The 15,428-nt window shown below is 41.2% G+C and overlaps 1 protein-coding gene across 1 annotated transcript in view; it reads left to right on the forward strand.

Annotated features, from left to right (window-relative positions):
• The window catches only part of csmd2 (CUB and Sushi multiple domains 2), a 284,867-nt gene that overhangs the window by 53,411 nt on the left and 216,028 nt on the right, over positions 1-15,428 (forward strand). The window lies entirely within an intron of this gene.

The raw sequence follows: 15,428 nt of genomic DNA on the forward strand, positions 1-15,428 counted from the left end.
CTGAATATCTTTGGATTGTGGACAAACAAGACATTTGAGAACGTCAGCTTGGGCTTTGGTGAACACTGATTGACATTTTTCACCGTTTTCTGACATTTCATTGACCAAATCACGAACTGAGAAGTCGAGAAAATAACCATAAGATTAATCGACAATGAGAGTAATCGTTAGTTGCAGCCCTACTGTACAGGGCATGGCATACACATATCGATAAAGCTAAGTCATATCGTAAAATTATTATCATCATGCTTTTGGTAGTTTGTAAATGTGTGCGTATCCCTCTGTCCACAGCTTATCATGAATACTACTTGACCAGTTGCCCTAATATCTTGCTTACACGTTTATGGCTGTATGCTCAAGGACCTCTCATGACTGCAGTGATTCATAGTTGTGTAAAAACCTGTTTCATACCATAATTTACTGCTGATCCCTCACTCCTCTTAACTGGCCTCTTGGGGCTGCAAGTCAAAAACTGGCATCCATAACTGCATCTGCAGATTCATTACATACCTAATATGTTTTGATCCACTAAAGTTAGGCAAGTTAAGCAATGAATCATTCCCCACTTTTGGTATCTTCACCGCCATCTTGACTGTAAGGGAGCTTGGGGGGACAGTTCCACTGGCCGCAGCTCTCTGTGGTCTTGCTGTGTCCAGGGTTTGTCTCGTCCTCTGCACAGCATCATACCATGCAAAGAGCCCTGTTTTGTATTAGGGCTGGGCGATACAACGACTATGAACAACATAACCGTATATATTTACAAGCAAGATGTAAATTTAGACAACGTGGTTTATATCGATATAGGGTCAAGTTGGGTTACATAACGCATACCAGTGTGCATCTCTCCTCTCGCACAGCTTCACCCCACTGGTTCACTCACAAGTTCTCCAGCAACAGCAACACTCTTAGAGACACAGAGCTGCTCTCCTGTTTAATCGCTCTATTAATTTGTCTACTGTGCAACATCCGCCTATATGTTGCACGTGCTACGCTGAATCAGTCTGTGAGATGAATGAAATTACCGCAGCACACGTGTAGTACAGCACTGCGCTGCTAGTTTGTGTGTGAGGTGGATCATAGCGTGTCGCTGTTCGTCTTGGTTGTTGTAGTCTGTTGTGTGACGAGAAAGCGCCTGGATGCAGGTGACAGATCTGTTTAAAAAAATGCAGCAACCACACAGACGTTTCATATACAAGAGGTATATAACGAGGACAAAGTGTCTCTCGCTTCTCTCTCTTGGCCTCTCTGTTAGTGTTATGTGAATTAATAAGTTTAATAGCCTATAGATAAAAAGATTTGAATGATTTTCAAGCACTAGATTTGAAAGGCCATGGAAAAGGACTTTTAACTCCCCCCCCGCAAAGATTTTTAATTGTTCCAAACTAAAATTGATTTAAGCCTACCTGATACTCATGTTGTAGTTTTGTGGCCCATGCTGCAAACCTTTAAACCTCGGTAGCTCCACTGCTATGTACAAAAAGTTAACGTACAGCCCTTCAGTTAGGCTTTGGCTCCATCAAAAATAGACACATTTTTCTTAGAATTTGGAAGCTTCTGAAACAGGTCTCTTGGAATTTGACAACATTGTCCAGCCCCGCCGCCTGGGATATGAGATATGCACTCGACTGAACGCACTTTCCTAGTTGTAATTTTGCAGTGACTTTGATACCAAAGAGACTTGTTGATCAAGCCCGTTGAGCACCAGGGGAAATTAGTTGCAAACTGCCTGTCACCCACCTCACATGATACTAGTGAGACCAAATGCAATGACCCTTGCCACATAGGACATGAAAAAGGCTCCACTGTGCTGACATGTGGCGCTGCCCTGTAGGTTAGAGTGAATGTTAATTGGAGAGTGAGAAGAACAGGAGATATCCAAAGCACAGCATCAGTTCACTGTAACTGAATTGATGGAGGACCACCCGCAGTTTGCTTTTATTACGCAGGATATGCACACACACCAATCCTAGCTCTCTATTCTGTATTCTTCAGATGAAGTGAAACCACATCCCTTTTTCTACCTCCCTTCATTCTGTTTTGTTGTATTCTACTCTGCTCTTCCTTTGAACCTCTTTGGCAATTTCCTCATGGCACACATGAGTCCTTTGACTTCTCTGTGCCACTGAAATCCCGCTAGAGTTCCTTGGCACAAAGGCCAGAGATAATGAACCACTACCCTGTGGCTAGACCTGTTTTATCTGGTTGCTGGTTAAAATTAACACAAACCTCAAAATCAGCTGGATGGTAAGAGCAGCCTAGGTAAACAAACAAACACAAAATGCATTCTGTATATAGTCCATGCTGGCATGAGCGAACATCAAACACGTCTTTTAAAGAAATATGCCACTCTAGCCATTCTCTGTGATACTCGTAATGTTGGAAACATTTAGCGAAGAGATAAAAGGAGATTTAAAGTTTTAATCTTAAATTTGCCCAGTTAATTTCCACAATAGATCTTTTCTTCTTCCTTGTATTATTCGGCAGCCGCATACCTGCTGTTGCCAGGAGTAATATGAAGTTTCAAATAACCTCTGCTATTGAACTACCCAGGAAGCCAAGAAACACCAGGAAGATGTCACAGAAGCTGACACACTGCTTTGTGCTGCTTTGTATGAAGTCCGTTTGACCAGAAGCCACTGGCAAAAAGCCACTGTTCTGCTTTGATTTGATTAGTTCACAGTTAGAAATAGTGCACAATGGTCAGCAGGGGACATGTTTGAGAACAGGCAACGACCAAAGATTGTACATAATCAGAGATCCCATGGTGTATCATTTCAGGAAGTTACTGGTGTCTTGGTGGTGATTTTTAAAATGGTCTCATGAGGAAACTGATACTCTTTGTCCTGTAGTCACCCCTTCAGTAATTTCTCACAGTTAATATTCCATTTAGCTTTAACTCTGCTTGTCAGTTGGCTTTCTCTTTTTGCAGAGTTATTTATTGAAGCAGTTCGTTACGCTCCATTTGACCCAAAAATACTGGTAAACAAATAACTTAGCACATGGCCAGTCTATGTCCTCCTCTCTAACTGCACAAGTCCTTTTTTATAGCAGTGAAATGTGATGGACATCCACCAGACTATATGCATAATGGAATTCTACATTATCTCATTTTATTGTCTGACAGAAAGCACTGTGTAGTTCTGCACGTCGATAGCTCACCCTTGGTATAACTACACTCCTTAATGGACCAGGTTGTACAATAACCAGCCTGTCAAATGAGGTGTCATTGCTATTTGTTTATTTTTATATATTTCCATTGTAATGCTATTTGACGGTGCATATTCTCTGCTGTCCGGTTTTGTTCCTTTTCCACACACAAAACAGTGAAAGTGCAATTGGAGTGTGTCCAGAGTGGACAATATTCCATTATTGCAGTATCCCCACATCTACACTTTGCTTCCCTCTTGCTAACAATGACAGAATCTAGTGATAAATTGCACAATCCCCATGGCAAAAAAATTATACATGACATATCAGCAGCCTTACATATAACTGTAATAAAATAATGTAAGTAATTTTCTTATCCCACATTTGTTTCGCGTTGCTCATTGAGTGAGCAACATCCCTTTACTAGCTGCGCAAAATCAATGCCATAAAGTTAGTGAGCGTCGGATTCTGTACCTAATATGAAGTGATCACTACACAAGCAGAATCTGTTGCCTGTGGACTCCCACTGCTCCGTTTTCTTCTCGCTTCGGGCATGTTTTATGGCAGTAATCCACCTCCGCCGTCTTTCGGGATTCGATAAAACACTCTCCTTTTTGCGTGTCAACTATTCTGACATCCCAGCTGTCCACAATGTTCACTTTTATATGAATACAGCCTGGAGAAGAGACGAGTTAACTGTTAGCTGTCCTATGCTTGGCAGTCAGTTGAACAGCGCGCTTTCATGTCAGTATGAAGTTGTTTTGATTTCGACTGTTGCATGCCGGGATTGCATGTTCCCGTTCCCGATCTGATATCGTTGGTTAAAAAAAAAAACATGAACAGCTGTACATTACTAACCTTGTATGCTTGTAAAGTGATTGCTGTTGATGATGTATGATATGGCTCTGATTAAACCCTAAAGTGGTGGGACTTTCCAGAGTAGAATATTGCCAAATTGCTGACATTTTGCTAACAGCTAATGGTGCGCTATTTGCCAGAAATAATCTCTTCATCACTGGTCTGAAAAAGTTGTTGCTAGTAGCTGCACAGAGTGGCAAAGAAGAATTGATTGTGGGGAAGACGAGTCTGAAATACTTCAAAGGGTTATTAATGAATTAGGTAGTGCATAGACTTACTGGATCCAGCACTTGAACCAGTATCAGAGGCATTTCCCATATTGATAAAGGTATCGGAACAACTCTACTGAATATTTAAACACCAGACATAAATATGAGTAGTAAGTAAACATTCAGGCACTTCATTGGGCATTCTTGCTGGAGAAATTGCACTGTTTTCCTAGCCCTCTACTCCTAGAGGGTGCATCTGTAATTGTGGGTTCGTACAATAACAAGCCGGAAATGTGAGGCTATTTTAGTTCAGACAAAAGATTGTTTTTCAGTTGGAATGTGGCTCGTTTTGTGTTACACAAATGCCTAATGTCTGGCTGATAGAACAGGAAACCACTGTCCTATCTTTAGCTGTTGTGGTGCCTGCTCATTACATATGACCCACTCTCTAGCCAAAGACGACAACTGTTATTCTTGGCTTTGCAGTAACAGAGTGGTTGTGCTCGGCTGTTATGGCCGAGGATCAATGTAGCCCTGTTTATGTTTTTTGTGCATGCATGTGTTCATTTGCCTGTGTGCTTTAGTATGTCTCTGCGTAGATGTCACTGGGTATGTGTGAGAGGCTTTTACTCACTGGATGTCCTTCCATTTTCTAAAATGGGATAAATGTCTTTTTTTTTCTTAGCCTGATTGGCTTTTCTCAGCACAGCTTTTGGCAGTAACACCTCCGTATCCCACAGCCTCTTTTTTATTAGGACTGTGCTTACCATCCACCATTTTGGTGTGAGCCCATCTCGTTTATATTAGATATCTGTTCTGTTTCAGCCCACACTGCAATAAGCCTAAGTGCTGCACAGTCCATCTCCACAACACACTGCGTAATGGCCGAGACCACTCTGGAATCTCTCCCCTCTCGTCACCATGGCAACCACCAGACTCCTTTTTTCTGTCTTTTTCTCTTCTTTCTCTTCACCATCTCTTTGCAAACTCTTTATTCATGTTTAATCTGTAGCTATAGAGAAGGAGGCTAACAGAGGCAAAGGGAATTAGAAACATTTGCTGAGCTTCTGAAAATATCTACTGGGAACAGAGGAGACTTCTTATCGCTTCCTGTCTTACTGCATTCCTTGCGCCCCACCATTGCCTGTTTTCTCTCCGTCCTTACTCCTCTTCTCCCCTTTCTCTGCTCTACCACGAATCTCAAACTCCACGTCTCCCACATTTTGTTTTGAATATTAAAGTACCGTGATGATTATCCAGTCATGTGTCGCCAAGTTTCTCCTCCGTCTGTGTCTTAGTTGCATATTCAATGTGCCTCCCAACTGGGTCAGCCGAAAAAAAAAAATATCCACAGCCAGCTCTGACTCACGACTCAAGCAGCCTGCCTCCTCAGCATTAAGTCACTGCAGGTGTCTGAAATAGGAGAAAATGGCATGCACACAATGTCTCATGAAGTCATTTAGTATACATGTTTTAAACCAGTTGTGCATGTATTAATATCTTCAACTTTAGATTCATTATATACTGTATATCGAAGATCTGCATCTGGGGCTAAGATGATTTATAAAAGCCTTCGAACAGCAGCCTGTTTAGTTCTGTATTATGAAGAGAGGGTTTTAAAAAGGAAAATCTAAAGACATTGTGACTCATCAATAAGTCACCATAAGCAATCGCCATTTTTCTGAAAGTGAGTTAAGGATATGGATGTCACAATTCTCCAAATAAACAATTCGATTTTAGGGTCAAGATTTGACTCAGTTTTCTATTTCAACATTGTTTTCAGCACTGAACGCTATGCCGTTAACCCTTTTTAAATAGGAATTGTGCAAATTTGCAGGAAAGCCCAATCAGTCTTTTTTCAGCATTGGCAGTATAAAAACAAAATCAGGGAGTGCGGCAAAATGCCACCTACCTACTTTTGTTTATACAGAATGCGCCTTTTTCGGGGCAATGGGGGGCGTGAGCATGTAACAAAACGTGTAGCTCAGCGTGTGACATAAACAGTGACGTGGGAGGGAAGCCACAGCTGGTGAGTCCTTCGGTGATTCTCTCATAAGTTGGCCCGTCCTTCACCATTCCCGTCATCTGACAGTTAATGGCCTCTTTGTTTGCGAGGACAAGGAGGGTGCGCAATTCCTTGTCTCCCCAGTTGCTCATCTTTACAGTGTCCGTCAGGTTTGCGTTTCCCTCTTGCTACTAGCTGCTCATTCCTGCTATCAGCTGTTTCCTGTTAGTCGCACGCCAGTGGGTTGCATGTGCGGCGTCATCAACAGCTCCTCCCACAAGTCTTCAACAGTCCCTCCCGTGGCGGAAGGGCGCCTCGTTCTTTTTAAACCAAAAAGGTTCCGCCAATATGTCTACCCTACGAGGCGGAAAATTGGGCTCCTCGGATCAACTCGCCAAACCGGCTATGTGTGTCTAAACGCTTGCAGCTTGCCGGCAAAACGGCCCAACATTCACTGAAAATCTGGCAGTGTAAAAGGGGCTATTGTTAGACTATCAAGTCTCGATTCGTAAAGATCAACCGATCATAGGTTTTATGTGGACAACTGTCATCGACATTGTCAAATTCTTATTGAAAGATGCAACCTACTTTGTCTCCAATGTGATATAATTGCCATATTTTGAGGGGGGTGTACCACACTAAGGCTACATGCTCAAATTTAACTTAATTAAATAATAAAAAATAACGATAGACACATGCTTTTGATTTTGACAATCGAAATTAAAAGCTCATTGCGATTGATTTTCAATATAGAATCAAAACTGTGACGCCCTCAATAAAGAGGCAGCAGAGGGAGTCCTTCCAGTAACAGTCATCTCCTGCATTCATCAGAGCTGATCTACAATAGTGTCTCTATCTACTCCTCCTTGACCATCCCCGCCCCCCCTTTCTCTCCTTCCTATTAGCATGAAAGAGGAAGGGGGGGAGCAGAATAGATGAGGGTGATGAGAAAGCAGTGGAGCATGAGTGAGTCTAGTGCCTAATTGAAAAATGAGGCGTCCCTTTAAGTCGGGGAGTTGGCCAAATGAAAGTGTGATGACAGAGGGAAAGAAGAGTAAAGTCAAATCTTTCAATACTAATGTTCAATTTTCCCTCCCCCACAGTGACTTACACACTTTGTACTCAGGGGTATATTATGGCCCTGTTTGTGTTTCTGTCTGTAATTTGAAAGGAGGGGTTGAGGGGTTTTTATAACCTGCTGAGCACCTAAGAGATACTTTCCTTGGATGTTGTTGCTGCTCGCTCTGGTGAAATTGGCTTTGATTAGAAGAGATTTACAAAAGTAATTGTTTGCCAAAGAGCAATTTACATGGATTGTTTGGATGGTTTTGATTACGTAACCAGCATCACTCAGCAATCAAATTATATTCCTGTCTTTTCTCTGTTGATGTATACTGCCTTCTTACAATATTAGCAATGCATCCTCCCTTTTGAGATTCTTTTTTTGCTACAATGCAGTCAACTTTTTTATTAAACATGCCTCTAGTGAGAAATAATCATCATTGTGCAAGAACAAAAAACAAAAGCAAACATAGAGAACATGCCTGTAACACAAGTTTAGCTGCAAACGACTCTTGTTTTTAGTTATTTGCACATCCATGTGTCCCTGTTTGCTTTAAAAGAATATGGCCATTTCCTGTACCGTATGTAAGGGATAATGCCCAACAAGGTGTCCATTATCAGGTATTAATGGCTGACTGAGAGGCTAGAACCTTCTGATGTGCAGAGGCCATACATTCCTGATAAAGAATACCTCAAAGGGCATTATCCTGCCCGTGTTATTGTACCATGCCAAAGAAAAAATAAGGTAATTTGTCTTTAAAATCAAAAGTTTTCACGAACAATAACTCATTAATAACTCCTGGTAACACCTTAGGGTTTGACTTACACCTGGAACAATCATTACCATCCCATAAGGTTCTTATGCAATAGAAACATTGTTCACTACTCCAGCTATGAACCAGAAAGCTAACGTGATGCTAGCAAGATTCAAAGTCAATAACACTGCATACAGTTGACAAACAGTAAATATTACTTGACAGTATGTTTAACAATAACACTAGCCAGCTATGCCTAAATCAAAATCAAGATTCACACAAAAAACCATGACGTACTATCGGCTGTAGCCTGAAGTAGTGAGTTGAATAGCGAACGGGATGTGATTACTTAAATGATGTAAACTATCATTGTGTTCAGAGGGGCAGTGAACTTCTTACAGTTCTGTGTTACAGTCACCATCCTGTGGTGTGATGGACTGCTCTCAGTGTTGCATATCAAGTGTAGTCGCATGAATTGTATTTAAGATGCAGGCCGATACTATCAAGCGCATTAATTTCAGAACGGTGAACAGACAGTTTTACAGAAAGTAGTCTGCTGGTGTCCGATATCAAGTTTTAATGGATACTCTGCAGCCAATCAGAGTTGAGAATTTTTTCAAACTTGACACAAAAGTCCACTTGTAGTGAAGAATAAGCTGATGAGAATGGCCAAGAACTCCTATGCTAATTTTGACAAAACCTCACACAAATGTCTAATAGGATAAAGATGATAAAATTATCACATTTTATAAAGTTTCAAAGGTCAACTTCACTGTGACAACATAATGTTCTGCGTGAAACACTTTCCTGGCCATTACTCAACGTCATATTTCAGAAACAGAGGGGGAGACATTTGGTGGCACTAACCTTGTCCACCTTGAAACTGTGCTGATTGTACTGATTTTTGTGCCAGTTTTCTGATACCCATCCCTATTAAGCAAACAGTTGCAGGTTATTGATATGTTATTTTGATGTTATTGTTCTTATAAACAAACATGAGTTCAGCTAACTCTTTCTAAGTTAACCGAACGTGAATGTTTGGAAGAAACATAATGATAGGTTGTGCAATGCTGTATTTGCAGGTTTGCAGGTTTGTATTTACTCTACAAGGAAGTTAAAGCATAAGAAGTTTGAGTATTCAACTCTACTTGCTGGTTTGATGGAGTTTTGACTCAAGGGAGGAACTAAGCGGCTAATACATCACTGTGCTCATTTTAAATGTCTAATTACACTGTGTTTTTTCACACTTACATTACAGTAGCCACAATGGAAAATACGACGTAGGCTATTAATGTTTGCAAAAACAAATTTTAGTAAAATAAGGATATAGTGAGACAATACCTTTTGATTTTTAAACACTACGGTGTTTCCTACAGAATTAGATTCTATTTTTGGTGATGGCTGACAGGGAATAAATTGAGATCGAATGCAAATGAGAAAACAATAGGTCAATTAAGTGAATTATGTGATGGGTTATATTTTGTGCATTCAGTGTATTTTATGGATTGTATGACGTTAAGCTTTTCTTTTATACACAAACCCATGCTTAGGGTTGGGTCGGTTCTCGGTAATACCAATTCAGTTCGGTACTCCGTCTTAGACCGGGTTTGTTTTTTTTGAGACCGACCGGACCGCATACGTCATTTTACGGCGGAACGTACGCGGAGGTCCACCCGGACTAAAAGCGGACGTCCGCAAGCCCTGTGCTAACTGCTCAGCATGTATTTTTCACATCGCAGGAAACTACAAAATAGAAGTGCGCTCGACTATGGAAGCCTGAATGACTGTGGACATTCCTTGCGGAGTCCGCTCCCCTTATAGTACGTCTGAGTCTGTGAGCACCTATGTCTGCCTCTTCGCCAAGCGCACAGCGAGCAGGAGAGAGAGTGGTGGGGGTGGGGTGGGGACTGAGCTAGGGGGTGTGAGTGTGCATGCGCCGAGGCCTCTACTGTAGCCTGGGGAGTCGATAATGGCGGACAGTTTAGTCTCGAAGAAATCAAAAAATGCGCCAATATGGCAACACTTTGGCTTTGAGCCAGACGAAGGAGGCAACCCTTGTTTGCACTGATTGAGTAAGCTAAACCTGCAAATTTATTTGTAAGGAATAAAAGAAACGTGTTACTGTCACTCTTTTGTCCTATGGTCGTTTTTTATTTTAAATAAGTCAATTGCCCCCCCAAGTGGCGAAAATTCGGTATTACCGACTTGATGCGGTTTTTCACAAAAAATTGACCTTTTTTTTTTTTCTCATACCGACCCAACCCTACCCATACTACTCAAATCAGCGTCTCTGATGGGCTTGTGTTTCACTTAGCTTAAATTTGCCTTAAATATCTCACTGATGTTGCTGATGTTGAATTTATTAGTTTTAATGGAGAATAAATGAGACTACATTAGACTTTAAATGGCATTAAAACTTTAAATTATTACAGGTAATTTAAATATTACTTTATTACTGCTGACTGCTGGGATTTGCAACAACAGAGTTATGACTCTTCAGTCTGCGTATCCTGAATCTAACATCATAAGTTCACACAGATACATAGCCATGCCAACATTCCTGTTTTGCCAGCACTTTTAGAGCGGAGCTGAGCAAAGTAAAACAAACTACAATGACGATATTGACGAGACATGTCGATTTAGAACGGCCTCAACAGCAGCATCTATGTCGGCAACAGTGCTCGCCATTGTTGTGATCACTTCTCATTGGCTCGGGCTCACCGCCTGACAACCACAATGCTTGAAAACAGCTTTACACTGGAGTTAGTCCCGCCCCTGGTACTGATTGGCACAGGTTGAGTGGGTGGATTTAAAAATCTTGACCCAGACAAGTGACTCTCAACTACAAAACAAATAAATTGAAATAGTTCTATCTTGTTACAGTTTCTAATGTAGTTTTCCTCAGTCCAATATATTGTAAATAAATTGCCTAATATGGTGTATGGTTATGTGAGTGTGCCTTGGCATAAGGTCAGGCTCTGGAAAAGGCCACAGACACTTTAAATGTCAACATGGTTTCAGGCTGCTGGGAGCCACACTATGCATGCAGCTGAGTTTGTTAAAATGCACGACAAATATTGTGGAATTAATACAGTGCAGTATTGTCTGTAATAGCATAAATATGTTTAAATATGCTCTGACAAGCTGTGATATCTTTTACAGCTCAAACGTTGCTGTCTGCTGACTGTAGTTCTTTCCGGTCTAACTACTTTGACTGCTCTCTGGGCTGGGCAGGTTATGAATGCATTTTGTATGGTGTGTGTGTGTATGCTGTGAAGACAAGGACGATATTGCCTCTGTGTTTGCATACTATTCTGTTTTCCTCTCTTCTTCTTTCTGTCGCTTTCACACGTCACAAGTTTTCCAAGCTGAGGTTTACATTCTCCCATCTGCTCGAAGTTTTTCATTCAGCATTAATGATGTCGGAAACAAATAAATTAATTAAAAAATTGTAATAATGGCTTACTTTTTTGTAGGGAGGCATGGAATATTGCCATGTTGTGCTGTCATGACAACTCTCCAAGCCTCTAATTATGCTGAGACTCTGAAAGGGATACATGAAAGGAGTAGTAAATTAGTATTTTTATTGGCATTGTCATAAAATGAATCCCAAAACAAATATTTTCCCATTTATGCAGGGATTGGGAAACGTTATGCCTAATGTAGATTCCAACATTTCGAGTAGACTCAATTATGACCATTGCAAAATCTAGCAAGTCCTTGCTTCATTCATTTGCTGCATCCTCTCTGTAAATGCTGAGGATGAACAATCAAATCTCTGGTACGTTAAGCAGCAACAGTTTTTTGTATTTTCTGTATTTACTCATAATGAAAGTGCCGTCAGTTTTCATATTGATATCATTAGTTACACCTTTGTTTGACCAGTCAAAATGTCTGCCATGATAAAGGTCTGTCACACTGAATACATGCTGTTTTGTTAGAACATGAATGAGTAATGGTCATCAAATCCCCCAACTCTTGTTTTTCACTGGAGTTTTGCAGTTGTCATAGCAGCAACAGCAGCAAAGCCCTCTGTATTTTGGATTGCAAATGTCAACGCTGTAAGTGTTTGATAGAGCCTCGAACAGAAACCTACTGTAAGAGATTAGGGCCATGTAGATGCCTCCAGACTTGGCCACGGTCCAGTTTTTCAGTTTTGCGTGTTCACAGGTCTATTAAGATTCAGTTTTTGTTTACTGATGTCTGCTGTCCCACAAGCAGTGACTCACAGCTCTGTTTTCCATTAAACCATATGGGTAAAACCGTCACCTAGACTTTCTGCAAACGAAACTGCGGTGATGTGTCTCCCTGTGTGCATTCGCGTGGCGTCAGTGACCAACTTGATCTTGTGTTTCGCTTCTTTGTACAAGACAAAGCCCAGGCCTTGGGAAACATTTTCAACTCCCGATAGAATTTTTTTCGAGTCAATCCAACAGTGCAGCCTTGCGAGTCTTCTATTAAGCCTTCTACTTAAACCATATTTGTTTTGTAATTATTTCTGTGTGCATATTTAAACGTGACGCCTTTATTTATTTCTCTGAGCCTTTGCTGCATGTTGTTACGGTTATCTATAAAACGCCAGCTTTAGTCAAAGGTTTGAAATTGTATTGTTACTGCAATTGTTATAATTGTAAAGTGTGTTACTTTTTTTTAATTCAGAAAAACAAAAGCAAATACATTCATTTTTTAACACAAAAAGTGTGACATTGCTGGTGGGACGAAACAACAGCATAATGCCTCGCTAGTTTTGCCATAGACTGCAGGTCCAGTGTAGTTGTTACATAAATCAACAACTGCTCAGAGCAACAATTGGTTTCTTTACGTATATTGGATTTATTTGTTCACATTGTGCAGGTTTTGCTCCAGGGAGAACGCCACAGTGACAGGCAGAGATACTGAGCACAAGAAGCCAAGAACAAGTGCTTCTTATTAGAGAGGGGTTTAAGAGCCCGAGCGCAGTTATGTTAAATGGAAGCCCGCTATTATGACTGTAATTTTGCTGAATGTATTTACTAATTTTCTTTGAAAATGTGGGCTGTCTGGCACATCCTGGTAAGCAGAGCTTCCTCTCTGGCAGATTGTAGCTGTTATTAGTGTCTGGCATGGGAATGGGCCGCCAGCATGTCTGACCGTTAAATGCTTCTGACACTTAATTAATGGCTGATTGTTGTGCGGCAGTTCTCCGTCAGTCTAATGAAGACTGTTTCGACTCACACACACTCTTGCATATAAACACACACGCTGCTATGTCTGGCATGCACACTGACTTTCACAAACAGGCAGTCTACATCAATATTCCAAAGCACAATGCAGAAACTTTCAGACAACTCTCAAGAAATGTTGAATTTTTGTGCAACTTACCCATGATGCATCGGTATTTTTAGCCTGTTTTTCATCGTTAACACTAAATCAGTACTTTATTTTCAATAATTTAGGATAATTATGAGGGAAGTAATCTTTTCTGGCTTTGTTTCTCTGTATCTCATATTCTCCACAGAGACAGTTAATGTTTTGGACTTCTGAACAATCTAAATTATTTGTATACTTAACAGAAGAGTGAGTGAAGTCAAACAGCAGCTCCTTCGACTTGGCTCATGTGTAATCATGCATTATATTGTTCTTAACTTAAAATGACTGGTGCGGTTGGGTTAAGAGAGTGATGTAGTTGTTGAAATCCTTCCAGCCGTCTCTTTCCCTGCTTCACATTATGTTAATATTTGATACTGAATCCCACATCTGAGCCTTTTGGGGATTATTTTTTCATATTTTCTTGATTCTTTTTCTCTCTTTTTATAGAACTGACATGAGCTAAGAGAGCTCTTGACAGTTCCCATTGCCCCGCAAGTCATTGCCAGGCACGTCTGCTTTGCGCAGCACTGCAAGACACACACACATTTTTTTGGGTCTCTACCCTCATTCCTTGCTGCCCTCTATTTGTTTTCTGGGTGAATGGGCGGCAAGACAGGGTCTAGTCTGCGGTCAGGACAAGTTGTTGTTTTGCTCTCCACATAAGGAGTGGAAAACAACACTCCTACACTGCAGTTGCACACAGACACATCTGCACACAAGGCATTCAAGCCCACCCATTCGCACAAGTGGACACAGGAGTACACACTCAGACATAGCATGATGCGTCCGTTGGGCAGTGAAGCATGTACAGAAAGGTCATCCTTCCCTGTGAACCTGTGGCTTTGGGTGAGTTTGTTTGCAGTGCCTCAGAGCAGCAAAAGAAGTGTGTGCATTTGTCAAACTATAACACCAGTTCTATATAACTGTGCGTGGGCGACGTGTGTGTGCGTATATATTTATAAATATGTGTATATATGTATGTATTTTAGACCACTTCTCTTTGCTTTTTTTGGCCATGCATCTAGTGATACAAAACTGAATATCATGGCAGCCTCAAAATGAAAAGACAAGCTACACACCTTAATATTAAAGATGAGTTGATATATGATAAAACGAGAAAAATGAAGCTCTTGCAAAATGTTACTCTCATTAATAAAATTTCAAATCAATACTAAAAAATCAGCTCATGGAAATAAGTAAGCTCATTTTTAATGAAGAGTCTGAACCTCCCATCCGTGTGTCTCACACAGATCAAGTGTAAAAAACATGCAGTCCCTCCAGAGATGTGACCCTGTGGTTTGGGGATGTTTGACTGAGTGCCTGGAGCAAGCAGTGTGTGTGTGTGTGTGTGTGTGTGTGTGTGTGTGTGTGTGTGTGTGCGTGCATATGTGTGTGACTTTGTAACGAGCCGAAAACATGTCGGTGCATCACAGCAAAGGAGGCCTGTCCCACTGTGGGAGGGCGACTGAGGTGTGAGCAGTGTGACATTGGCACAAAGTGACAGACAGACTGAGGCAAATACTGGGGCAGTGGGTGGGATGTGTTGACAGTGTTGTGTATCTGTTTGTGTGTGTGTGTGTGTGTGTGTGTGTGTGTGTGTGTGTGTGTGAGGTATGCTTGGTAGTTGGTGTTACCGGCGTTGCACAGTGTTCGGGCATACACCTATTACATTAGTTGCCCACTGCCCTCACTGTCGTTTTGCTTTTCTGTTATCGATACTCAGTCAGACAGCAGACAATTATAAGCCTCATACAGCAGCAGTAGCAGAGTCGCAGCACAGAGTAGCAGGGTTACATTTCACTTATCACGTGATGACAGTAAGAAGGGTTGACCGATAAGATGATGGCGAAGGATTTGGATTCAAAGCAAAAAGCAGAGCCGCTATATGGCAGTATTTTGGATTGAAACTCAATGCTTAAAGAGAACTTGATAATGTGAATGAGGAAAAGGGAGTTGGCTACATCCAGCAGTTCACTGTGGCTGTGTCCTCTTATTCAATTGCTCCCTGCGGTGTTGTCATGGATTTATTGACCAATGGGAAAA

Source organism: Epinephelus moara, chromosome 22, assembly GCF_006386435.1.
Source record: "Epinephelus moara isolate mb chromosome 22, YSFRI_EMoa_1.0, whole genome shotgun sequence".
NCBI lineage: Eukaryota > Metazoa > Chordata > Actinopteri > Perciformes > Serranidae > Epinephelus > Epinephelus moara.